General features: G+C 42.0%; 1 long non-coding RNA gene across 2 annotated transcripts in view; it reads left to right on the top strand.

Annotated features, from left to right (window-relative positions):
* The window catches only part of LOC140695665 (uncharacterized), a 202697-nt gene extending 178529 nt beyond the window's left edge, over positions 1-24168 (top strand). For both annotated transcript variants that reach the window (XR_012071414.1, XR_012071415.1), the window contains exons 3-5: positions 19972-20063; positions 20862-21019; positions 23960-24168. This is a non-coding gene — a long non-coding RNA (uncharacterized lncRNA). The remainder of the gene's footprint in view (positions 1-19971; positions 20064-20861; positions 21020-23959) is intronic.
* The last annotated feature ends 1852 nt before the right edge of the window (positions 24169-26020 follow it).

Here is a 26020-nt window from a genome sequence, read left to right as displayed (position 1 = left end):
AAAGACAGTCCATACTCCGTAGGACCTTAAAGTCTCCTAGGGTGACAGTACACTGTAGTGTTATAGCGAGATGATCTGAGAAAGGAATGTAAGGGAAGGATGGGAGCCCAGAAGACAACTTTTAACCCAGGACTGAAAGTTGAGGGAAGTTTTCCTCGAGGAGATTACACCTGCACTGAATCTTGAAGGCTAAAGGAGTTCAGGGTGGGCTTTCCAAGTAAATGAAACAGCAAGTTCAAAGGCATATTTCACCAATATGGGGTGAAAGTTTTGGCATAGTACTGGAACTCCAATTTATTTTAATATAGTCAGAGCATCAAATGCAGGATAGGGATGGAGAGTGCTAGGTGATGCTAGAAATGTAGGTCATCAGGAGTCCTGTAAGCTAATGATATCAGTTTGAATCAAGGAGGAATTGCTGAAATAATTTAAGGCAGGGAAGTGATGAGCAAGTTTGCAGTTTTTGAAAGTTTCTTCCAGCTTCAGAGTGGAGGATGAATTGAAGGAGGCAAGACTCACTGAGGAAAATGAGATCATTTGATAGCCATTGAAATGATTGTAGGACACAAGGAGCCTCTGAAATTAGGTGGTGGTCTTGAGAGAAAGAGGTGGACAATTAAAGACATCACTGAGGAGTAGAATCAACAGGGTTTGGTGCCAGATTGAATGTGGAGGCGAGAGAGGAGGAGAAGGCTTCAGAGTCTTGGGTGACAGGGGGCCGCTAATTCCTGTGTGCAGCACAGGAAGGAGGATAGCTGTGTGGGAGGGGAGTATTGAGTTCAGGTTCAGACAGTCTGAGTTTGAGGAGAAGACCTCTGTCTCCATGTTGGGTGAGAGGTCTGGGCAGGAGATAGAGATTTGAGGGAGAAAAGTGTGAATGTGGTTGCCTGGGGAGCATGGAGAGAGTGAGGAGAGAAGAGGAACTAGGCTGGAACCCTGGGAGACACCCACAGATTTATTGAGGAACAATGGGCGAGTAATGAAAAAGGAACTGGGAAAGAGCAGCCAGAGCAGGAGAAATACCAGAGTCCTGGCAGCCAAGGCAGCATAATTTCAGAGTCACAGCCTGCTGAAAGGATAAGTAAGGTGGGTAAGGGAAGGTGCCCACTGGATCTAATGACAAAGAAGTGACTGACTATCTAGCAGAGAGCATTTCTGGCTTGTGGGTAGAGCTGGAAAGGGGTGAGGAGTGAATAACATGTGAGGAAGTTGACTTAGAGATTGTAGGCAAATTTTTAAGTTTTAGCCATGAAGAAGAGACAGTGGTGGCTAGAGAAGAAGATGGAAAGTGTAGGTGAGTTGTCCAGGGGCTCAAAGTTAGTTAATTTATTTAATTAATCCATGCACCTACTTACTAGGCATCTATTATGCAGTAGATGTTTTGCTAGGCATCATGCCATAGTAGGCACCATAAGGGCACAAAGAAACCTAAGACATCCTTTCCATTGTGTACAGTTTAGCTGGTGAAGCCCCACAAGCGCAGAGCTGAGGGACCTGTGCTGTGTTTGCTAAGAAAGGATGTGGTGTAGTAGAAAGTACACTTTGGAGTTCAGATGGATCTGGGTTAAAATCTTGGCTCTGTTTCTTTCTGGCTGTATGATCTTGGGCAAGTTATTTAATCTCTCTCAGCCTCATTTTCTCATCTGTAAAATACAAATAATGATATCAACAGTGAAGATTTCTTGAGTGGATTTGAGATAAAGTCTATTAACTCCCCATTTTATGTATGTTAATCAATATTGCATCCCCAGCCCCAGACATAGCATAATGCCTGGCCCAAAGCAGAAATCAATAGGTATTTACTGAGGGAAGGAAGGAAGGTAGGTAGGAAGGGAGAGAAGGAGGAAGGAAGGAAGGTAAAGATTCTGGCATATTGGAATTCCTCTATAAAGGGTAGTCATTCTTCCTCACTGCTCTGGGGCCTTTGGAAGTCTGTCACTGGATTTGGGAAGGTGAGATAATGAATTAACAGGAAAAATGCCAGAGACTCTGATCAGCAATAAGCCATAGAGTGGATGTCGTGGCCTGAACCTCAGCTCCTGACATGTGTGGGTGGCTAAGGGAGGGGGCCCTGAAGAGCAGCTCATGCTTTGACAGAGGCCGGTCACAGATGGTCATATCCAGGCACCAGACAGGGAGGACAAGGAATGTGTTGATCTACATGGCCTCGGTGCAGAGGGACAGACTGTCCCAACCATCTCTTCTGAGTGAGTGGCATCTGGCTGTGTCCTGATTCTCAGGGCTGGTGGCTGTCGGTGGCCTGGGTCAGCGAGGACGGTGCTGCCTATCCACAGGTGCCAGGATTCTCTGGCTGCCCTTCCCTGCCCACAGCTTAGAGTCTCCTGGCAGTGGCAAAGATGAAAGCAAGAAGCTGAGGCCATTCATGGCTTCATGAACTCCTGCCTGGATAAACATAGAAAATTGTGAACTTTTTCTCTTTGGAAAACCGATACTTACTCACTTAAGAAAAAGATGATGGGACAGCAAAAGAAAAAAAAATCACTCAAAATAACTATTGGAAATATTTTGGTGTGGTGTTAGGGTCTTTTTTTTTTCTTCTTCTTCCTGGTTTTCCTTATGCTCTCTGCCTAATTTCCTTTTGTTCTTGGGCTAAGAGGAAGGCCAGAGCCAGTTTTCCTGGAAGAATGTGCTCAGCAACTGGCAAAACCTGTGAGAGAGACACTGTGGCACATCCTATCCTGGAGGAGCCAGAGACACGTTAATGCCTATTCACCACCTTGCAGAATGCTCCAGAGGAAGAGACCGTCATCTCCTGGAGCGGGCTTCCCAGAGCTTCCCAGCTTAGGAAGTGCAAAATGAATTCAGCAGCCTGGACGGGGAGGGGAATCCCAGGGGTGGGATGGTGGCCCCACCTCTCACTTCATCTTTCCTTGGCTCCTTGGGGAGCCAGGCATTCTGGCGGTGAGGGGTGGGGGGATCTGATTTACCGTCTCCTGTGCTTGGGCTCAGCATGGATACACTGCTCGGCAGGAGGGCGGGGCCGGAGTTCACACGCACACCTGCCACCTGCTGTGCTGACAGGCCCCTGGATGCAGCTCACACAGCCCTGGACTGACCTAGTGGTCGCCTGGTCAGTCCCCTAGGCTAGGGGCAGAAACTGAGGCACGGGGAGAAGATTTGGGATGCTCCAGGTCCACTGCTGGCGCCTGTGGGAGCAGGGAGAAAGCCCCTGACTTCTGATCGAGTGCTCTTCCCTCTGTGTGGCACTGATCCATTAGTCATATGGCAAATCACCTCTTTCAGTCATTTGTGACCATGTGGAAAAATAGGCTGATATTACCGGCTTCTCCCAGTCTCAAAGGAATATTCTCAACCTGGCATATAAAAGAATACAAGATGGAAAGTCAGAGGTATTGGTGTGAGTCCTAACCCTGTAGGATCTTGGGCAAGTCACTTTACCTATTTGAGCCTCAGTTTATCTACCGTGACATGGAGGGAATGATAACAATAACAGCAATAACAGTAGCTAGCTTTCTTGAGCCCTCTCTGGGCGCCAGGCCATGTGCTAGATGCTGGGGTTATTTCATGTAATTCTTTTCACAACCCTATGAGGGAGATACTAGTATCCTCACTTTAAAGGTGAAGAAACTGAGGCTCAGTTTAATTAACTTGGCCCAGATCTCACAGCTGGGCAATAGAAGCTTCCTCATACAATTTATTTAAGAATTGCGTGAGCTGTTTGTGAATGTGTTTTTCAACAATGAAACTGTGAGACACACATATGCAAACATCTATACCTGTCTTTAACTTTCAGTGTAAAAATCTATTGAATTTCTTTGGGGAAAAAGTCCTGAATTCCAAGTTATTACTATTTGGTTTTATGCAGCAAACATTATTTGAGTTGCTGCCAAAGGTCAAGAACTGTGGAGGAGGCCCGTGCACTCCCTCTGTTGTGGAGGTCTCATGGTAGCAGATAACACGGCCATCCAAGTAAACAGGATGGCTGTGGCGTTTGTTAGACTACATCAAAGTGGGATGTGGGCCTGGGGGTGGTAGGGCCTGAGCTTTGTCCTGAACAGTAGTCCCCAACCCTGGCCTCTGTGGCCAACCCCACAAATTCTGTTTCCCCCTGAGGAGGGATGGGGCTCAGGCATGATTGTTTTTTGAAGTACCCCCAGGGGATTCTCTAGGCCCCCAGGATTGAGAACTGCTGATCTATACAGTTGTGGACACCTCTGGAAGTGGGTAACATTTAAGCTAGGAGCTGCTGGAGCTTGAAGACTGTTCATTCTAACTGCAGCTGACGGCTTTGCCAGGTGGAAGTTTCTCTTTTCTGACAGGGAGGATTGGAGGTCACCCTCAGGAGGGGGGCTCCCAGGTGAGCTGCATCTCCTAAGAGAAACTTGGCCAGACTGCAAGCCTGCCCACTCCAACCCTCTCCTCCAGGCAACGGGCATCCACTGAGAGAAGTCGCTTTCTTGGGAACCTGATGGCCCCACCTCTCGTCTCTGCTCAGTTAGCTGCTACTGAGCAGGAACTCGGTGAGGAGTAGATGAAGGGTTCTTGGAGTGGTGACTTTGAAGACAGACTTCTCCCTTTACCCATCACACTGCTGATGGGGGGCTGCTCTCCAGATAGGCTGCATCATATGATCACCTTTCATGTCAGACAGCTGGGCCTCAAAGATAAAACCTTAAAAACCATATTTACAAACAGCTCATGCAATTCATATACAAACCCTGTGAGGTAGACAAGACTTTCCAGCTCTGAGATTTTGGACAAGTTAAACTCTGAGCCTCATTTTCTTCATCTATAAAATGGGGATAATTGTACATCCCTCACAAGACTGTTTTATAATAGAATCAACAGGACAGAGGGACCCCCTTTGACAGCGGTATGAGGAACACCTCAACATTCAGACTGTGAAGTGAAGTCACAGTTAGACCAGGTTGAAGGATGTGTCATTAGGAGCAAGCCAAGAGGGCTGCTAGTGTGGAGGAACAGCTACCTTGTCTGAGGCAGTGCTGGATGGAGGCAGTCTGCCTGCAGAAGGAGGCTGCTCCTACAGTGGCAGTGGAGGCCAACCATTAGTCCCTGGTGCCAAGCAGGAAGGATGGAGTTGAATTTGCCCACTCATTCTCTCCAAAGTTGTGGACCAGATAGTCCCCATGTCCACAGATGCAGTGAGAGTCAAGGGGTGAAGTACAGAAGTGTCCTGCTGAGCCAATTTCCTCTATCCAGAGAAGAAGCATTCCACCCCCCTACCCCTAGCCCCCACATTTTACACATTAAACCCCAGAATTTCTTACCCCAACCTACTCATTTACACACGAGGGAGCAAACTCAGCAAGGGAGGATGACTTGATGAAGTAGCAGAAATGAGACCAGACCAGGGTCTCCTGGCTCCTAGACCTGTGTATGTGTCCCATCTGGGGTGGAGCCAGCAGAGCTGTTCCCAGGTCACTGCTCTAGGAGCCAGAACCTCTCCAGCCAGGCCACCCCTAGTGAGTAGAATACAGTGTGCCAGGAGCTGCACCACTCAGCCTTCCACTCCTTTCCTCTGTCTAAACGTCTCATGAGTTAGTGAGATGAGCTGAGTCCAGAAGGCATCTGCTCTGTTCATTTGTAACCTGGATAATGATTTATCAGTATTTAGTCTTTAATATGCATCTTTAAGCAAATGTCTATTCTTTACCATTTGCTTGCCCTTGTGTTTAACGCATAACTGGAGCCAAGCAGAAAAAACAACCCTGTCCTCTAGCCTTCCGACTGGATCGGACATCCTACCGCCCCTTCCACGGCAGGCTTTGCCTCTGGCAGCATGTCCAGGATAGTGCCACTCCTAATTTGACTCAGTTCAGAGCACTGCTACCACCTGCCTCATCCTGGCCATTGGGAGTCGTTCTAATCATCAGATGTCAGAACTGGAAGAGTTCTTACAGATTATGTGGTCCAGTGATTTTTAAGATTCTCATTTCCTTATAAAACAGAATCTTATGTGGAATTTTAAAGGTGGAACTGTGTGGGGTGAAGCAGTTGCGGCAGAGCTAGAGGCTCACTCACCAGGCTTTCTTTTTACCCTGCTCCCTCCCCACGTCCCATCCTCCTGAGAACAAGGGGCCCATCTTACAGATAAGCAAAGTGAGTCCCAGAAAGTGAAATCACACCATAGTGAGTGGACTTCTGAACCTAGACTCCGGAATTCCATAATAAGTTGCTTCCAAAAAAATAAGACATGCTTTTTTGTTCTCATTTGTTAAAATTCTGATTGTTTTTGGCATTAAATGTGTAAATTAAATGAGCCTTTTCTTTACTAATGGGGTTAGTGTTTAATGAGTTTGTCAAATATTTGTCAAGCACTTGATCTTACCAGGTGCTTAAAAGATTCATGATCTGAATGTAGACACAAGCAAAATCGGCCTCTGGTGCTAATGAAAATCAGACATTGTCTATAGTTAAGATCAAGTTCCATTGCAAGTGTCAGGCACAGCAAGTAATTGTGGCTTAAACAAGAGGAAAGTGTGTTTCTCTTTCACATTAAGGTCTGGAGGTACGGAGGTAGACAGTCCAGGGGTAGTATGGTGGCTCTGTTCAATGTAGTTGTCTGCCATAATGTATGGCCCTTGACTTCTGGCACCAATGTGGTGGCTGGAACTCTAGCCATATTTATATACAGCAGGATGGAGAAAAAGATGAAGAGGAAAGGGAGCAAAGGGTCCAGGCCAGCCACATTTTAATGGAATTTCCCAACATTGCCAAAAAGAAACTTCTGTTTATATACCATTGGCTTGAACTAGTCCTATTTCATCCCTAACTATATTCCAGGCAGCAATATGCCCAGCTAACAGTCAAGGGTTGTATTACAATGGAAGAAGAAGAGAATGAATATTGAGGGACCCTATGCCACAGAATGAGTCTCTTATGTTTATTTTCCTATTCCTTAGTTTTCATAAACAGAGTTTGAGGGATCCTGAAGGTGTTGAGTATGTAGAGAGGTGGGGAGGTGGGGGAAGTAAGATGGGCCTGAGAGAGAAAAGGGCTAGTGATGGCTGATGGAGGCAGACATGGGCCAAATGAAGTGTGAGTTGTTCAGTGATCTGGAAGTGTATGTCAAGTGCTCACCAAATTGTGTGCCCCCAAGGGTTCATATATCTCATCTCCTGGCAGGGTTGTTTAGGGAGATTGTTTATTGATTGAACAATAATAATGTTGCCTTGGTGCAATAGAACGTTATCTGACCCCAGATTGTTTCTGGAGTAGAGGAGTTTATGACACAAAAAACATTAAGCAAGCAAAACAAAACAAAACAGGAAAATTTATGGGAACATTTAAAACTGAATAGTCAAGGCATGCCAAAGACCAAAAATACATTGCACGAAAGCATGACAAAGCTAATATGGAAAAAAGAGCTAATGTGAGATGATGGTATATAAAACACCATTATTTCATTTTAGGACTAATGCGGGCAGTTGTGGACAGCCAGGCTCTTTTGAATAATGAACAACGATTATTGAATTATATTATGAATAATGACAAGATTTATTTTTAAATTTAAGGTCAGGTTATGAAGTGCTTGGGTCTTATCTCTGTGTACAGTGTACAGAGTATGGACAGTTTCCTAGCTGCTAGAGTCCATCCTCGCATCTGAGATAGAAATGCATTTAATAGACTGAATTGATGCAGCTTTCTTTTGGGAAATTTCAATTTCACTGCAGAGCAATTTACATAGAGAGTCGCAGCTTGAATTCATAGCTCATATCTTGGTTGCTTTGGAGATAGCTTCTCTGTTGGAAAGGCAATTACAATCTGCAGGAGAAGCCTGTCTACCATTAGTCTCCAGTTTTAAATGTTGACAGGTGGAGATGGAAGTGGGGGTGGGGGTGATTAATAAAGGGCTTTGTCTTTCTAGTCCACAGAAGGTAGGGGATTTATGTGTCACAATTTCCTAGTTGCCAAATGTATTTTTCTCCTGAATACTTCAAGCTTTTGACCAAAATGAGACCATGAGTTTTTTTGTAATTAGTGAATTTTGTTAAATTAAGAACATAGGGACAAACACATGAAATGGCTAAAAGTTGGTCCCTTGAAGTTTTACCAAATCGTGGGAAAGAAATCTAGTGAGACTGTTAAATTCATCTTTAGTCCCTGGATGTGGATAGTTTTGAAATCTATACAGTGATTTCTGCTATGATCTTTGTTCTTTTTTGGGAAAATGAAATTGTACCCTGGTTGTTGATGCTCAATGTCATTGTATCACAAAGCTTTCTTTACGATGGCGTTCACGAGAGAGTTCTCCCTTTTAACAGCTAATATGATGAAATGGTTGTGTCCACAAATTATATCATGGTTCAGCCAAACAAATGTGTATTTTATGAGTGACTTATTCTTTGTGAGGACCTGATATAGCCCAGAGGCTTGTGCATTCAAATCAGAGGACTGAGCTGAGAACTGCCAGCATTTTCATCTAATTGACGGCATGGGGATCCCTGATTCCTTCTCCTTTAATCATCACCTTATATTCGAGGCTAAAAGGCTATAATTATTCGAAGTAGCTGAAATTTGAGTGACCCAGATAATTATCTCAGCAGGATGGGCTTAAAGTTTATTGACACAAATACCAGTTTCATTAAAAGTTTGGTACAAGGGCAAGTCTGTGAGGCAGCTGGTTGGCCAAGCTGAATAGACAATGAGCGGCACCAGAGACACAGGAATCACCAAGGGCTTTGAAGAAATTACCATCATTTCCATAATACAGTTAGCAGAGGATTATGGGAAGCCAGAAGAAACTTTATAGTTCTCACACTTGGCTTTGCCCAAATCGAGGCTAAGCTGCTTAGAATTAGAGGGCTTCATCCCTCATCATTCCTCCACGGGGACCCCAAAGCATGGATCAGACTCCACCCAGGCATATTCTTAGTCCAAAAAATGTTGATGAGTCAAAACAAATCAAAACTGTACTCTTCCCCAGATAGTGGGAAGCCAAAGCTAACAGTATGACAGTAGTAAAGTTTGTACAGGTACAGATTTTTAAACCCTACCTTGTGCATCTGTTTCTTTTGTATGTTTATTGGATAACTAAAGGATAAAACAATTTTAACAGTTACCATCTGAATTTAAACATACACAATTAAGCTCCCAATACTGTATTTTAGGGTTTAGTACTGAACGTTAAATACAAGAATTCCACGTGTAGATTAGAGCACTTTGGGAATTAAACATATTTTTCTACCACTTGTCAAATACTACCTCCTACTGTTGGTTAACATATAGTAGGCATGTCGTATTTCCCCAACTAGAGTATAAGCTACTAAGGCAGGTGCCTCTAGTTAACAATATTACCACAGGCTTTGTGGCTTAAATAACACATGTTTATTTTTCACTTTTTTTAAAAAATTGAGGTATAGCTGACATATAATATTGTACAAGTTTCAAATGTACAACATAGTGATTCACAATTCTTTATTATATTCCATTTATAGTTATTATAAAATATTGGCTATATTCCCTGTGTTGTACTCTACATATCCTTATAGCTTGTTTATTTTATACATAGTAGTTTGTACCTCTTAATCCCCTACTCCTATCGTGCCCTTCCCTCTTCCCTCTCCCTACTGGTTACCACTAGTTTGTTCTCTCTGTGAGTCTGTTTCTTTATTGTTATATTCACTAGTTTATTTTTTAGATTCCACATATAAGTGATATCACATAGAATTTGTCTTTCTCTGGCTTATTTCACTTAGCATAATTCTCTCCCAATCCATCCATGTTGTTGTAAATGGCAAAATTTCATTCTTTTCTATGGCTGAGTAGTATTCCATTGTATATATATCCCACATCTTTATCCATTCACCTGTTAATGGACACTTAGGTTGCTTCCATATCTTGGCAATCATATATAATTCTGCTGTGAACATTGGGGTGCACGTATCTTTTTGAATTAGTGTTTTTGGTTTTTTCAGATAATTATCCAGGAGTGGAAATTTCTGGGTCAAATGATAGTTCTATTTTTAGTTTTTTGCGAAACCTCTATCCTGTTTTCCATAGTGGCTATGACAATTTACATTTCCAGACAACATATATTTATTATCTCAGAGTTTCTATGGGCCAGGAATCCAGGCATGACTAAACTGGGGCTCTGCTTCAGATTCTCCCATGAGACTGTAATCAGTATATCAACAGAGCTGAGGTCTCACTTGAAAGCTTGAATCGGAAAGGATCCATTTCCAAGCTCCCAAATCTTCCATGTTTTTGTCTCCTCCAGCACCTGACACTATGCTTTGCACGTGCAAATGTTACCTGTTAAGATCTTATGGGGGATTTTGACTTCCATAAATAGAAATGTATGGATGGGTAGGTAGGAATGAGTGAAGTCACTATCCTGGGCTTGACCCCCTCTTCGTGAGAACAAATGGGGGATAAAAGATAATAAATTCCAATCTGGGTGGACTGTAACCCAGCTTGTGAATATTCGTCTGGATCAATCACACCTCTGGGTGAAACAGTGTAAATAACAATGATAATAGCTCCCATCCATTGAGCAACTACATATGCCAGGTACTGTGCTGAGCAGATGAGAAAGCAGAGGCCTAGAGAGGTTAAGTATCATGCCCAAGGGTCATGAAGCTAGTAAATGACAGAGCTGGGAAACCTTATTTTATTAATGCCAAAGTGCATGTTCCCCTCTACTGTGCTTTACTGCTTCTGAGAGATGGCACTCTGGGTGGGGCATAGAGCAGTTTAGCTCTGTGGGGATGAGGTATACTGTTGCCCTAACCTCAAGGTTCTTTTGTCCAGGAGAAGGGTTAAAAAGAAATTAAAAACTCTCACAGCAAGTTACTGTTAAAATTGCTTTCTTTTTTATATAGGCCAATATTAACAGCAAACAAGCAATAAATCAATGTCTAACCTCTAGCATAGTTTAGCAGCTACGGTCGGGGAGAGGAAACAATGATCATTCACAGTCAGCAGCAATGTTTAGCAGTAAGGCTGGTCTTTTGGGGTGGAGGGTCAGCAGAGTCTGAGGTGAGGGAGCAGAGCAGGAAGCCAGTTGCACACAGGCAAGCTGTGCTCCTTGTCAGCTGTCCCTCTGGCTTCTAGCCAGGACAGGATTTTCTCCCCCAAGTTGGTTATTGTGCCCTTGTGGTTTGGGGGCCTCAAAGTTCCAAATCATTAATGTAATAATTGTATCGCTCTGGGCAGATTTCTGCCCAGTGTCCTCTGTAACGTATTGCAAAGACAAATCAGAAACAGAACAAGTCATCCACCAGTCATTCTAACTAGCAAAAATAACTTAACAATTGATATTTTTATATGTTACACCCAGACATGCGCAGACACGTGTGCTTAAATACAGGCACTAAGGAAGAGATAGTCGTTATATGGTGATTTATCAAGGGAAGGAGCAAGGCCATGGGGTTCTTAAAAAAATTTCAGACTCAGCATTTGCTGGATGATGATGACACAGATCCAGCACTTACTGTATGTTCTCTGACGGCTCTTACTCTATTACTGTATGTTCTCTGGTGGCTCTCACTCTATTACTTGTTACATTTATAAGCTGAAATATTTGATGTTTTCTTGCAACTTCTTAAACAGTATCAAGATGTGTCACTAATGGATCAAAACAATTATACCTCATCCCAGATTTCCAACTCCTCCTTTCCTCCTGGCAGACACAGCCATCTTACATCTTCACATTGCCATTACCATTACCACTGGGTCAAAGTGCAGGAGTCACAGAGACCTACTTACCCCTTTTCTGAGTGTCACTTTATTACTGTCTGGGTTTGTCAATGCTGTTTGACTGGAAGAAAGTATTAAAGAATGAGCATATACAAGGAAAGGAAGGATTGTGCATACACAGGCCAACCAAAGAGTCTGAAGTGAGTATGACGTGTTTTTTTTGGAGAGAATCTGAGAATAGCAAAAAGGTGATGGTTGAAATATAAGGGAAACATGAGATAACTAACTTCGCAGTGGTTCTCGAAATTTGCAGCACATTAGAATCCTCTAGGTAGTTTCAAGAAATTCTAATATCCAGGCTACAACTCAGACCAATTAAATCAGAATCTCTGAGGGTGGCACTCAGACAAAAGTATTCTTTTAAGCTTCCCAACACTGATGACTTAAAAGGAAAAGAGGTTTGCTATTTCTAGGTATAAATACTGTATCAGTTATCTGTCACTATGTAACAATATTACCACAAACTTAGTGGCTTAAATAACACATATTTATTATTTCACAGTTTTTGTGAGTCAGGAATGCAGGCATGACTTAACTGGGGGCTCTGCTTGAAGATCTCTCATAAGTCTGTAATCAGTGTGTCAATCAGAGCTGAGGTCTCATCTGAAAGCCTGAATGGGGAAGGATCCACTTCCAAGCTCACATGGTTGTTGGCAGGATTCAGTTCCTCATGACCCAGGACCCCTTCTGAGCAGGGAGCTGGAGATAAAAACAAAAAACTCACTTCAGATTATTTCCCTTTAATATTCAATTTATTATGAAATATTTAAAAAATCATGACATGATTGTCTAGAATTAAATAATGGTCACTCTTATACAGCAGCTAGCTTTATAAACAGTTTGCCATATTCCAGTAATGTTTTCACTTCGCTCTTTCTTTTCTTGAGGAAACAGTTATGTGGAAGAAAAGGATGATCTTGTCGCAGTAGGTAACAGGATAAGTTTGTTCATCTTTACTTCTTTTCTTCTCATGGTTATGATTCATGGTGTGACGTATGACATGGTGCACATTAACACAAGTAGCTAGAGAGGCGGTGCCTGGAAAATTCACAGGAGAGGTGAAGGATGATTGTTTTTCCTAAACAGCCTCAAAAGGTGAGCAGAGTGCCAGTAGGAGGACAGATGGCCTTGCATTAGGACCACTGTCTGTGATGACGTATTGAATATAAACCCAAGTGCTCACAGGTACCAAAAACTGCTAACTACAGGTAGTGGTGAGCAGAACTCACTAACCCAGCTTTCTTGAGATTTATGGTATGTATCTCCACTTCCATCTCTGATTTTGGCCTGTATGACCAACTAGATGTTATATTCCATACAAGTAGTCAATCAAGGTCAAACCACAAAGAGTAAAAAGTGTTTGTAGAGTTTAGGGGTCTGAGTTGTCCTTGCTAGGGTTTCAGACTGTGTTGGGAAAGGGTGCTAAGTAAATTACAGGTCCTTCAGGTTCCAGCCTCAGGCCGGGGACAGCAGACATGAGGAACAAGTCAGGTTTCTGGGTGATATCAACCCTTCAGGAGGTCCAGCCACAGCAAAGCCCAACAGACTGTAGTAGATGTGTCCTCTTCCTGCTGAAGTGTTGGGCCCTTATTTATTTTAGATCTTCTTGTCTCATAGTTTAGCTGCATTTCTTTCACACTCTGTTAAAAAAAATCCTGCTTGTATCCAAAACCCTCAGAAGGATGTTTAAACCTGCTTCACTGATCCAGGATATGGTGCCTGGTAAGAACTAAAAATAAACCAGGAAGGCTCAAGTGTGGTTCCAATGGCAAACTTGAAGGAGTTTGAGGGATTTCTAAACTTGGCCAAAGGCTTTCCTGATTTTCTATTTCAAGTTCATTCACATGAAGATTTTCAAAATCTGAAGATCATTCCTTCCTTTTCCTGGTGTTGAAAATAGAAGAACTCTGGCTTAACTTTGGAGCAGACTGCAATTTACATTTAGGTCCTTCTGTAATGTGTTGACGGTTATATAATGAGGCAGTAAAGGGCTCGGCCATCAGAGTTAGACAGCCTGGATTCAAATTCCAGCTCTGTCTCTGACTATCTTTGAGACAGTGGGCATGTGACTTATCCTCTCTCAGTTTCCTTGTCTGTAAAATCAGGGTTGATATGAGAATCAAATAAGATAATGTGTGCATTTAACACAGGTCCTAGAGCACATTAAGTGTTCAAGAAACAGCAGCTCTTACCTTGCTTTTAGTATAATAAGCATAACCATCTCTTGACTTTCTGTAGTGGTCCTCAAAATGGAGCATTCATATTCTAGATTTGTAGAGGGGTCGGGGGAATAAATATACATTCCTTCTGTATGAGAAACTGCTAACTATTGATTAATCTGTTTCTTCACATTCCTGGGCATACAGCTGAGACCACATTTCCTTGCAGTCAATAATGATGCCATGTGACTAAGTTCTAGCCAACTGAATGTGAACAGAAGTCATGTGTCCCGTTTGAAGGCCTTCCATCGTTCTATTACTCGTAGAAATCTCCCATAAATACTACTCTGTGCTTTTTCCTTTGTGATGGAGATGATTATGTTGACCTTAGAAACCATTTGATAAAGATAGCAGAGCCCCTGCCAGCCTAAGTCCTTGAATGATAGTTGGGTGATGGGACAAGCCAGCTTCCACTGAGCAGGAACATCCACCTTGAATTGCGCTAAATAAGTTTCTATTGTGTTTAAACCATTCTGTGTTTTGTTGTTTGTTACAACAACTAGTTCCAAATGCCTAGTGCCATCTTGATCACGTCTGTCCTTAACTAATACTCTTTTCTTGCATCCTATTTCCTATTTAAAATTCCTGAATTAAGTAAAAGAGGGTTAAAATATGAAGTTTTTTTGAGTCGATTTAACCAAAATCAACATCTGGGAGCTCCTGTTGATTCTATGCAGCACTTCTACTTCTTATTTTCTGAGATCCAGGAATCTTGGGAATTAAGCCTCATTAAGACAGAATTTTGAAGGTGGATGTGGAAGGGCTCAGATTACCCAGATTTTTCTATTCTTAACATCAAAGCCTCACCTTCAGCAAATAGGATTCACCTAGCCATGTATATCCATTTGAGCATACTCAAAAGTGTTCATGAGAATGAAGAAAATCATAGTTGAGAATGACTTAAATCATTTATAGAAATTGGATACAATTTGGTATAAACAGTTAACTGCAAGAACTTTAAAGAACATACAGTAGATTTTCACATCAATCTCCAATTCCTTCTCACTACTGAACAGTCACTCACCCTTCACAAATGAGGTCGAGGAAGGAGTCTCTGCTTTGGGGTGATCTGCATCCTCTTCCGTGTGTCCAGTTGCTGTTGTCCCCGGATCATTCTGCCAGAGCCTGCCTGCCTGCCTTCCTCCCTCCTTCCCTCGGTCCCTTTCTCTCTTTGCTTCCTCCCTCCCTCCCTTCCTTCCTTCCTTCCTTCCTTCCTTCCTTCCTTCCTTCCTTCCTTCCTTCCTTCCTTCCTTACTGAATCTTACCTGTGAATGTTACCTGTTCATAAAAATGGCTGACTGTTAATGGAGTTGACTCACTTACCAGGGCCCTCTGGCTGCCCCCTTTTTGCGATAGTGATAAGAATGAAGCTTCAAGATTCCAGTTTGGAAGAGAATGTCTCTTCTTGCTTGGAGTCTGAAAAAAAGTTCCACCCTTGGACAGCACCTTGATACTTCCTTAACTATGTGTCACCTCATTAACTATCCCTCCAGCAACAGAGGCTGAAGAAATTACATTCCAGGCCTTGTTTCTCATACAGAGGGTTTGGCAGTAAGTTACATTCTTGGATTCTAGTCTAGGGCTTATCATCAAAGGAATCATTATGTAAATATAAGTTGTGGCCACAAACCTAAACTCCTTATTAGGTCACCTAAATGCAGACGGGGTTCCCCCTAAGAGATCTGAGACAAGTTCTGGCAATCTGAAAACAAGTCTCAGGAAGGATACTAAGGAGTTGTTGAAGTTTGGGGGCAGTGACCCATCAAATTAAACTAGATGTTGTGTAACACATAAATAAATGTGTAGATAGATAAAGCCCTGGATTATCAATGTGTCAGCATTGTTAGTTTAAAAAAACCCAACAGAACCATAATCATAGATACAGTCTCCCAGAGTACCCCACATTGTATTTATTAAAGATTAAGTATTATTCAGAAGAAAGGAATTTGTGTGAAGGAGAATTCCCAAATTCCATAGCCTTCTATTCCAAAAGCATTTTCTCATGAAGAGAATTCCAAGATATACTGCAAAACAGAGAGGTTTCTAATTTTTAGATCCTTATTAGGAAAACTCACTCTGAAATTATGGCATCGCAACAATCACTTTGAACAGGTAATAAATAATTAATTGAAATCAAGCCTTAAATTAGAACACCACTTAGGACAGATCCAGTCCTTCTTGTCCTGGAGTTTTTGGCTGCTTGTAGCAGTTTCATATGAAGCAGTTTCACCAAATTGGATGTGAAGTTTTCCTTAAGAACTCTCCGTGGAATGGGGAAATGGTTAGTATCTGACATCTTTCCTAGGGAAGATGGGAAAGGAATGTAGGCTGAACAACCAATATGCAATAGGTGCTTTACAAATATATTATTTACTCATTGATTTTCTAAAAACTCAAGATAAGTATTATTATTCCCATTTTGTACATATAGTTAAGCAACTTGAAAAAGGTCATTCAGCTCTTAAGTGGAAAACACAGTACTCTAATGCAGGTCTACCAGGCTCCCAAACTGACGTATTTACATGTCCCATGCCTTGATATTTATCACAGAGTGTGTGCATATCGAGTTCTTGTCCAGGTACAGACAAACCTTGTTTTATTGTGCTTCTCTTTATTGTGCTTTGTAAATATTGCATTTTTTACATATTGAAGATTTGTGGCAACTCTGCATTGAGCAAATCTGTCAGTGCCATTTTTCCAAATGCATTTACTCATTTTATGTCTCTTTGTCACATTTTGGTAATTCTCACACTATTTCAAACCCTTTTCATTATTATGTATGTTTGTTATGGTGATCTGTGATCGGTGATCTTTGATGTGGTGATCTTTGAGTCACTACTGTGCCTCGCTGAAGGCTCAGATGATGATTAGTATTTTTAAGTAATGAAATTATTGAAGTATAGTTGATTTTCAAGATTGTGTTAGTTTCAGGTGATAGCATAGTGATTCAGTATTTTTTCAGATTATACTCCATTTTAGGTTATTACTAGATAATGGGTATAATTCCCTGTGCTTTACACTATTTCATTGTTGCTTATTTATTTTATATGTAGTAGTTTGTATCTGTTAATCCCATGCCCTAATTCGTCCCTTCTCCCTCCCCTCTCCTCTTTAGTAACCACAAGTTTGTTCTCTATGTCTATGAATCTGTTTCCATTTTGCATATACATTCATTTACATTATTTTTTAGATTCCACATATAGATGATATCATACAGTATTTGTCTTTCTCTGTCTGACTTATTTCACTAAGCATAATATCCCTTAGGTCCATCCATGTTGCTACAAATGGCAGAACTTCATTCTTTTTATGGTTGAGTAATATTCCTTTATATCTATATCTATATCTATATCTTTATATATATAAAACACATATCCTTAAGCCAATCATTTGTTTTATTTTTTTCAAATTTTATTTCAGTTTTTTTTTTAGTTAAAATATAGTCAGTTTACAATATTGTGTCAATCTCTGGTGTATAGCATAATATTTCAGTCATATATATACATACATATATTCCTCTTCATATTTTTTAATTTTAATTTTTAATTTTTTTACTGAAGTATAGTCAGTTTACAATGTTGTGTCTGTCAATTTCTGGTGTACAGCATAATAGTCCAGTCATGTATATACATATGTATATTCATTTTCATATTCTTTTTCATTATCAGTTACTACAAGATATTGAATAAAGTTCCCTGTGTATTTAGTAGAAACTTGTTGTTTATCTATTTTATATGTAGTAGATAGTATCTGCAAATCTTGAACTCCCAATTTATCTCTTCCCACCCATTTTGCCCCCTGGTAACCATAAGTTTGTTTTCTATGTCTGAGTCCATTTCTGTTTTGTAAATAAGTTAATTTGTCTCTTGTCTTTTTTTTTTTTTTAGATTCCGCATATAAGTGATATCATACGATATCTTTCTTTCTCTTTCTGGCTTCCTTCACTTAGAATGACAATCTCCAGGTCCACCAAATTGCTGCAGATAAACCAATCATCTGTTAATGGGCCCTTGGGTTGTTCCATGTCTTGGCTATTGTAAATAGTGCTGCTGTGAAAATTGGGTGCATTATCTTTTTGAATTAGTGTTTTTGTTTTTTTACAGATATATACCCAGAAGTGGAATTACTAGATCATATGGTAGTTCTATTTTTGGTTTTTTGGGAAGCCTCAATATTGTTTGCCACAGTGGCTACACCAATTTACATTCCCACCAACAGTGTCCGAGTGTTCCGTTTTCACCACATCCTCACCAATATTTGTTATTTGTGTTCTTTTTGATGATAACCATCCTGACAGGTGTGAGATGATACCTCATTGTGATTTTGATTTGCATTTCTCTAACAATGAGTAGTACTGAGCATATTTTAATGTGCCTGTTAGCCATCTATATGTTTTCTTTGGAGAAATGTCTATTCAGGTCTTCTGCTCATATTTTGATTGGGTTGTTTGTTTTTTAACATTGAGTTGTATCAATATTTTGTGTATTAACCACTTGTCAGTTGCAATATTTGCAAATATTTTCTCCCATTCTGTAGCTAGTCTTTTCATTTTGTCGATAGTTTCCTTTGCTATGCAAAAGTTTTTAAGTTTAATTAGATCCCATTTATTTATTTTTGCTTTTATTTCTTTCACCTTAGGAGACTGGTCCAAGAAAATATTGCTACAGTTTATGTCAAAGAGTTTTCTGCCTGTGTTCTCTACCAGGAGCTTTATGGTTTCTGCTCTTACATTTAGGTCTTTAAACCACTGAGTTTATTTTTGTATTTGGTGTGAGGGAATGGTCTAATCTCATTGTTTTACATGTGGCTATCCAGTTTTCCCAGCACCACTTGTTGAAGAGACCGTTTTTTCTCTAGCAATAAACTATTTTTTAATTAAGATACATACTTTTTTTAGGCATAATACTATTGCACACTTAATAGACTACAGTATAGTGTAAACATAACTTTTACATGTGCTTGGAAACCAAAAAATTCATGTGACTCATTTTGTTGCGATATTTACTTTATTGTGTTGGTCTGGAACTGAACCCACAATACCTCCGAGGTATGCCCATAAATAGGGATGATTTAAGAAGACAAATAATGCATGAATGACTATTCTAATGTTAGCATGAAATTCTAGTTCTACAACTAAGCCCTAGAACTTTCTCTCTTAATACTTCAGTTAGAGTCTTGTTTCTCTCAATGTTCAGCTCCCTTCTGACCTAGGTTGAAAGATTCCTTTGAAATTAGTAGGGTTTCAGTTCAGTGATGTGGCAGTACAGAAAAATGAGCAGGCTTAAATTTTCCAATCCATCCTAGCCATCAAAGCTTACTCTGTTCTCCTTTCTCTGGCCTCTAATAGAGTGACTGTCAGACTTTGGTTTACATGAGAAACAACTGATGAAACTGTTTAAAAATGAAAGCCTTGGCTTGCACCCTAGGGATTAAGAAAGTCCCAGGTGAGGCCAAGAATCTGCACTTTCCACAAACATCCCAGGTGATCAGGGGAATTTGAGTTTGCAAGTGCCCTCATTTTCCTTTTTTATTTTGTTTTGTTGTTGTTGTTGTTGTTGTTGTTTTTAAAATCTCACATCTTCTTGGAGTTGGGATTTCTTTTGTAAGCCATGCACCTCTAGGACTGCAGTACTAGTGTATGGTCTGAACTTACGAGGGCTCAAGTCTAAAACCAGAAAAAGATTTGACTATAAGATCTTACAGCCAGAGGCTCTACAGGGAAGATGCCTTAGTCAGGAGGAATGGAAGAGGCTGCTAAATAAAATATTAGTGGTATGTTAATATTCCATTGAAAACAAAATGGGCAAATAGTCAAAGAAAAACTCAAAGGAGTGACACAAATCTGAAGGAATTATACCAGCAAAGTGGGATCCCAGAATAAGCTGAGGCTTGCAGAAAATGCTAAGGGCAAAGACAAGAGCTTTTAAGAAGCTGCACAGGGATCAAAAACAATGAAGAAATAAAGGCCAGGAGCAGGTGATGTAATGTTGACAGATGACAGGGCATGCAGCTCTGCTCATTTCCTGTTTTGTCTTCCCTACTCCATCAGGGAGAAGGATCTTCCAAACTGAAAATTTGCAGAATAAACATGGCTTAGCGAAAACGTCACCCAAAGATAGGAGAAGGGGTGAGAAAGAAGAGGTAATGGCACAAAATGAGTGCAGCTTTCAAGACCAGAAGACTTACATCACACAGCACCAAAAACTGGCATTGGAGTTATAAACCTGTTATTATTGGTTATCTCTAAACCCTCCAGAGAAAGAGGTGTCAAATGACTGGAGGCAAACAAGTCTCCTGGTTTTTCCTAAATTTTTTTTTCCTTCCCAGAAACCCCGATGTTCATCCACTGCAAAATCCCAGAAGAGATGACAAATCAGATAATCTGGCAGAATTTAGAAAAGAAGTGGTGATCCCCAGGGCACAGCGCAGGTCCTGCAGAGACACGTTATGTCCAAGTCTCTGCTTTGTCTTTTTAAAATATAATGTTGTCCCATAGATACTTGGGGGGAAATTGTAGACAAGGGGGTTTAGCAATGTCAGATCCTGTATCCTGAGCATCTGCCCAATAAGCTACTTTAAGGAAAGAGGGGACCCCCCAACCCCCGTCACTTTAGAAAAAAGCTTGTTCAGAAACCTGACCATTTAGATCAGCCTCTTGCTCAACCAGGCAGCTTCTCTTGCTTCCCAAACCTCTATTATACTATTCATACACCAGTTCTTTGTATTCCATCAAACACGTTGCCATGGTGACAGGATTCTATCTGGCTTCAGATCCTGAGGCTGAGATTGGTCCTGTCTCCTTGGTTTGCGCTGGACATTCAGTGTCTCTCTAACTTCAGTTCCCTGTTTGACTCCACCTTCTCAAACAGCACTGCCACTGCTTATCCAGTCCATGTTCTGATGCCCTAGTCACCTTTCTCTGCTCACTTCTTACCACAGTAACTCTCTGGACTCCCATGTCGTGCTCCAACAAACACGTTCTCAGCCAAGTTCCAAGGTGATCCTGTATCAAAGATGTAAACCATGGCTCCCTGGTGCTGTGCTTCGAAGAATTCATAGCTGCTCAGACAACCATGCCCAATACTACTGTTTTATGGGTAAATCTCTCCAGTAGATAATTAAAAACCCAATTCTACCCTACCTAATATTTTTTTAACAACTTGGATGAAGACACAAGGTTGGATTTTCAAATATGCTAGTCATATAGACCTTGGACAGGAACAAATATGTTGGAAGGTAAAGCTGAGATTCAAAAATATAGATAGCTATAAAGGTAACACTGAGTGGAGACAAATGTACAGTACAATCCTTAGGTTAAAAAAAATCAACTGCCCATGCCTGGCACTGGTGACCACTGACCACATTAATAGGGCTAATGTAGAAAATCACCTTAAAGCTTTTATTAACTACAGGCCTATTATTGTAGGTCGTTAATGTGACATGGCTTCCAGGAAGCTAATGCCTTCATCAGCTGTGTTAATAAAAATACAGATTCAGTTTTAAGAGAAGTAACGATCCCACTGGTTAAGGATATGGGAAGAAATCCCAGTGTCCCAGTGATGACACAAACCTGAAGTAATTATGTCAGAACAGTTAGGAATGCAGTGAAGCTTGCAAAAAACATGCTATGTCTAGGTTATTTATTATACAGGCTGCTGGAACCAGCAATAGGGAAATGGTAAAAAATGAATAATGTGTGGATTTAATTCTGAGTATATTTCTTTTGAGATGGCACTGGCAAAACAGCAGCACATCCAGGCTAGTGCTGTCTGCAGGTCATATAGGACTGTTATTCAGAGGAACGGGAGTGTTTAACCTGTGGGAGAGAAGGGTTGAGAAATATGGTAATACATCAGATGTTTTCATGGGCTCTCGTGCAGAAGGAGAACTACTCTTGTTCTCACGAGGGCAGGTGTGGGATCCAAGGGTAGAAGCTGCCCCAGATTCAGGCTCTAAACCAAACACCACTGACCTGTGGTTGCATTCCCAGATGCCTTGAGAGGTAGTGAGAACTTGACATGACTCCAGGATCAGAGGGCAGAAGCCTTAGGCTGCTGGTGAGGGGGTTTCATTCTTGCATCTTCCCCACTCTAGTGCCCTGTGCTTTGGAGGAAAGAGGTCTCAAGGTGTCCCACAAATTGTCCGGGTGTGTCCCCCGCCATGGTGCTGCTTGTTGACAGCAGGAGTGCTGCTATGACCGGAGCCTGAGGGGGTGGGGACAGGAGTGTGTGTAAAGGAGTCAAGTCCCTTCACAGCTCAAGTACCTATTGAAGGCAAAGCCTAGCATGGTCCGTTTTTAGCTTGGACCCCTGGTGCCCGGCTGTCTGGTGCTGGGGGACGCATACTTGGCTCTCCTCAGGCTCCACTCAGAGGAAGGGCCTGCTGGGAAGCAGTGTGCCCGAGAATGCAAGCAATTTCCTGGCAACAGCATCTCCCCTGTTCTGCCAATGTCTGATAAGAAAGGGACATGGGGAGAAGAGAGGAGAAGAGGAGAGAGAAACAGAGTCAGGGGAGCAGGAGGGATGGAGAGAAAAACTGGGGAGGAAGGGGAAAAGGGCCAGCCTCTGTGCTTTGGCCTGGCATTTGGTACCTGCTGGCATCTGAGTGCCATCAATTTCTGAACCAATGAGAGTCTAAGGCAGGGAAATAGCCCAGCAAAAGGAAAAGAGCGGGTTTGTTATACCACCCAGATCTCTCCGTAATCCTCCCAGCTGGTGATGTTACCAGTCAGAGGACAGGGACCTCTAAAGAAGGAGATGCTGACCACAGGACCTCTGTGAAGATATAGAATTGGGCCACTGGAGTATTATCTTAATGGAGAGGTTCTCAGTGTGGGTGGGGAGAGGGGTGGAGCAATTTTGCCCTCCAGAGGACATTGGCCATGTCGGGAAACACTTTTTGTTGTCACAACTTGAGGAGGGGGATATGACTGGCATCTACTGGGTAGAGACCAGGGATGCTGCTAAAATTCCTATAATGCACAGGGCAGCCCCCATAACAAAGAGTTGTGCAGTCCAAAATAGCCATAGTGCTAAGGTTGAGAAACCATGCCTTAAGGGATTTCACGCCGGAGGCATCAGTGCCTGGTGCCCAGGGCCTCCCACCTACAGCAGAGCCAAGAGACCTATAGTAGAATTCATAGCCTGGCCCTCTTACAGGTGAGGGGTTTGAGGGTTCAGTGAGGGAAGGGCTTGTCCAGGGACCCAGGCATTGGATTAAGGTGATTAAGAGCCTTGGAGTAAGACAGAACTAGTGTTAAATCCCAGTTCACTTAGTTAACATCTGTGTAACTTGGGCGAGTTACTTCACCTCTTGGAGCCTTAATTCTCAAACTTGTTAAATGGACATCGTGTAATAACTTCCTCGCAGAATACTTTTAAGGAATATGTAAGATAACACATGTAAAGTGCTTAACATAGCACGTGGCACATAATCAGTGGCACTTCTAATTATGTGTAGCAGAGCTGGAGCTGAAATCTTGGCTCCTGTCCTCAAGTTCTGTTCTCTTTCCATTGCGTCACTTTAGTGAGTCCTGGACTGGGGCTAGACATCAGGTCTGAGAGGCTTGTAGCACAGTGGTTGTGAGCTCTGGCACTTGGCCCAAGTGGATCTGGATTCAAAGTTTACCTCTGCCACTTTCAAGCTGACAAATTATTTCATCTCTCTCTAAGCCTCAGTTTCCTTATCTGTAAAATGGAACAATGTGAATACCTGCCGTATAGGCTTGATGTGAGATTTAAGGTGAGAACTCATGTTGAACTCTTTAGCCGAGAGTCCAGAATATAGTAAGTAATCATTATATATTAGTTATAGCTAATTCTTATGGCAGATTATATTTACCCCAAATGGCTGTCACAGCATCTCTCATCCAACATGCTCTTCTTACAATGCAACACTAATTTTCCACCTGCCAAGAGGTGGGGTCTGTATTTTCATGTATGTGGGTGGACATATGGCTGTGGGAGGAGTGATACTCATGACTTCTGAGGATATGTCATAAAAAAGTGATACAGCTTCTTTTTTGCTTCATATTTGAGACATTGAGAGAAACCAAGCCTCCATGCTGTAAGGAGGCCCAAGTCACCCCTGGAGAGGCCTGTTTGAGGAGAAACTGACAGCACAAACTTGCCAACCACGTGAACGAGCCTCTTGTCAGAAGGGAACCTCCAGTTCAAGCAAAGGTGCCCCAGCTGATGCTAAATGGAGAGAAATGTGTTGGGTCCACTAAACCATGTCCAAATGGCAGATTCACGAGCAAAATAAATGATTGTTGTCATTTAAACCACTAAGTTTGGGGATGGCTCGCTATTTAGCAATGGTAATTGGAACAATATTATTTTTGTTAATCTCCAAAAAAGGGTTTTTTCCTCCTGCCCCATCACCTCCTAAGCCTCAACCTCAACACCAAGAAGAAAACCAGATGTAGGAAATGTTGCTGCTTCTCCCCAAATCTCCTGTGGTTCTTCTGGGTATCTGGAGAGGATGAACAAACGGCACCACCAGTTGTGAATGTGAAATATGGAGATTGAGGAACCTGAGGCTTTATCTGGGGACACAATTCGACAAACATCTTTTGGGAACAGATTAATTCTAGGGCCTTAGAGGCTTCTGGAAGCTTGTGGACGAGGCACCCTGAGAGCACATGCTGCAGTATTATTCTTTCCCTCCTTCTTCCTTGCTGTCTGCCATGGGCATGAGAGACAGGAATGACCTCTTTTGTCTACCTGGTTTATTCGATCCTCCGTGCCTCATTTGTGGTTTCAAAGGATGTGATCTGAGGCTAGAGAACAGGGTCTGATGATGAACTGAGGAAGATTTTTATCTTCTAAGGAAAGCAAGCTAATTTATTATACTGATTATGGTGTGTATGTATGCTTGTGTGCATGATGGAAGGGTGTAGGGGGGTGCTATTGAAATTAGAATTTAAAGAATTTCCCTGCTCTTCTTCCTCAGCCCAGGAGTTGTTCAGAATCTCTTTTCTTTCACCCAATGGAAAGTTACCAGTATGACCCACTCAGAGCCTCAGGACTAATAGACCCAAGATACCTTCTTGACGGGTGGGGACCGACTGAGAACTTCGTGCTTCATTCACCAAGACAAACTAGCCCTTTTTGTGTTTTACTAGAAGGATGGAATAATATTGCGCTATCTGGTCTCTCCTGGAAGCTCCACAGATGCCCTGGTGAAAGTTACCCCGTGACTCTCAGAATAGGTGTCCAAACGCGGGATCCCAGGTTAGAGGAAGGGCAGACAGTTATTTGCTGGTTTCTGGACAACTGACAATATGCTAGAAACACAATTTCCTGCAGCATCAAATGGGAGAAGTTTACAGTTATAAAAGCCTCATGTGCCTTGGCCTCTTCCTCCTCTAGCTTTGTGTCTCCTTCTTTGAAAGACCCACAGGAGACCTCTGGGATCCGAAAGAAGTGAATGGGACATGGGCTTGATACCCCTTCAGTATTCCCCAGTGACCCTGTCATTGGAGCCCACTTTTGGAAATGGCCTGGGAGAAAATATTCTAGTGTAGCTGAAAGATGCTGTCAGCCTTCAACTGACAGGAGTTATGGGGTTCTCAGTACCTTTCTGGGCCTGGCTGGTATGAAGACCCAGCTGAACACCTTTATCTCAGCAAAGTGGTATCTGAGCAATTTGTCATCAAGATGCATTTCAGGTGGGAGCTCTTTCCCTGGGCTCCCCTTCTTAGTTCCTCCTGGGCAAAATATTGGCAACTTTCCTAATGATACTAACTTAATAGAGGGTGATTTCTAGTGTGTTGCTGGCTATCACTCACATAAGTTATAAAAGTCAAGAATCTGGCCCACACAATGCGTCCAGCAAGGCTGTTTACTGAAAGTGGTATAAGTCAATGTTTCAGAAGATGGCTAAATGGTTGGTGAGCTGAACAGGGCAGTGGTGAAAGGAGTGGCCTCTAGGGGAGAAGACTGGACTATGAGTCACTCCAACATGAGTGGGCTTGTTGGAAGAGAAGGCGCTTGGAGCGCCTGACAGCTTTCGATGGCTTCCCGGGAAAGGGGTATTGTCTGCCTCTCTTTGCTGGGTCACAGTGATCTCACTTTTTAGCCTTTTAGAGTAGGCTG

The sequence above is a fragment of the Vicugna pacos genome, chromosome 3 (genome assembly GCF_048564905.1).
Source record: "Vicugna pacos chromosome 3, VicPac4, whole genome shotgun sequence".
In the NCBI taxonomy this organism is placed as follows: Eukaryota; Metazoa; Chordata; class Mammalia; order Artiodactyla; family Camelidae; genus Vicugna; species Vicugna pacos.
This window is presented reverse-complemented; position numbering and strand designations above follow the sequence as displayed.